We start from the raw sequence: 2146 nt of genomic DNA on the forward strand, positions 1-2146 counted from the left end.
ACTTTTGATATTCCGAGATTCCGAACTTTTGATATTCCGAGATTCCGAACTTTTGATATCCCGAGATTCCGAACTTTTGAAATCCAGAGATTCAGAGATTCAGAGAATTTGAGAATCCGAACTTTTGAAATCCAGAGGTTCAAAGATTCTGAGATTCTGAGGTTCAAAGATTCTGAGATTCTGAGATTCTGAGATTCTGAGATTCTGAGATTCTGAGATTCTGAGATTCTGAGGTTCTGAGATTCTGAGATTCTGAGATTCTGAGATTCTGAGATTCTGAGATTCTGAGATTCTGAGATTCTGAGATTCTGAGATTCTGAGATTCTGAGATTCTGAGATTCTGAGATTCTGAGATTCTGAGATTCTGAGATTCTGAGATTCCGAAATTTCGATATTCCGAGATTCCGAACTTTTGATATTCCGAGATTCCGAACTTTTGAAATCCAGAGATTCAGAGATTCAGAGAATTTGAGAATCCGAACTTTTGAAATCCAGAGGTTCAAAGATTCTGAGATTCTGAGATTCTGAGATTCTGACTTTTGATATTCCGAGATTCCGAACTTTTGATATTCCGAGATTCCGAACTTTTGATATCCCGAGATTCCGAACTTTTGAAATCCAGAGATTCTGAGATTCAGAGAATTTGAGAATCCGAACTTTTGAATTCCTGAGGTTCTGAGATTCTGAGATTCTGAGATTCTGAGATTCTGAGATTCTGAGATTCTGAGATTCTGAGATTCTGAGATTCTGAGATTCTGAGATTCTGAGATTCTGAGATTCTGAGATTCTGAGATTCTGAGATTCTGAGATTCTGAGATTCTGAGATTCTGAGATTCTGAGATTCCGAAATTCCGATGTTCCGAGATTCCGAACTTTTGATATTCCGAGATTCCGAACTTTTGAAATCCAGAGATTCAGAGATTCAGAGAATTTGAGAATCCGAACTTTTGAAATCCAGAGGTTCAAAGATTCTGAGATTCTGAGATTCTGAGATTCTGACTTTTGATATTCCGAGATTCCGAACTTTTGATATTCCGAGATTCCGAACTTTTGAAATCCAGAGATTCTGAGATTCTGAAATTCTGAGATTCTGAGATTCTGAGATTCTGAGATTCTGAGATTCTGAGATTCTGAGATTCTGAGATTCTGAGATTCTGAGATTCTGAGGTTCTGAGATTCTGAGATTCTGAGATTCTGAGATTCTGAGATTCTGAGATTCTGAGATTCTGAGATTCTGAGATTCTGAGATTCTGAGATTCTGAGATTCTGAGATTCTGAGATTCTGAGATTCTGAGATTCTGAGATTCTGAGATTCTGAGATTCTGAGATTCTGAGATTCTGAGATTCTGAGATTCTGAGATTCTGAGATTCTGAGATTCTGAGATTCTGAGATTCTGAGATTCTGAGATTCTGAGATTCTGAGATTCTGAGATTCTGAGATTCTGAGATTCTGAGATTCTGAGATTCTGAGATTCTGAGATTCCGAAATTTATTTCGATATTCCGAGATTCCGAACTTTTGATATTCCGAGATTCCGAACTTTTGAAATCCAGAGATTCAGAGATTCAGAGAATTTGAGAATCCGAACTTTTGAAATCCAGAGGTTCAAAGATTCTGAGATTCTGAGATTCTGAGATTCTGACTTTTGATATTCCGAGATTCCGAACTTTTGATATTCCGAGATTCCGAACTTTTGAAATCCAGAGATTCTGAGATTCTGAAATTCTGAGATTCTGAGATTCTGAGATTCTGAGATTCTGAGATTCTGAGATTCTGAGATTCTGAGATTCTGAGATTCTGAGATTCTGAGGTTCTGAGATTCTGAGATTCTGAGATTCTGAGATTCTGAGATTCTGAGATTCTGAGATTCTGAGATTCTGAGATTCTGAGATTCTGAGATTCTGAGATTCTGAGATTCTGAGATTCTGAGATTCTGAGATTCTGAGATTCTGAGATTCTGAGATTCTGAGATTCTGAGATTCTGAGATTCTGAGATTCTGAGATTCTGAGATTCTGAGATTCTGAGATTCTGAGATTCTGAGATTCTGAGATTCTGAGATTCTGAGATTCTGAGATTCTGAGATTCTGAGATTCTGAGATTCTGAGATTCTGAGATTCCGAAATTTCGATATTCCGAGATTCCGAA

Source organism: Caenorhabditis briggsae (genome assembly GCF_000004555.2).
Source record: "Caenorhabditis briggsae complete genome, chrIII, whole genome shotgun sequence".
Lineage (NCBI taxonomy): Eukaryota > Metazoa > Nematoda > Chromadorea > Rhabditida > Rhabditidae > Caenorhabditis > Caenorhabditis briggsae.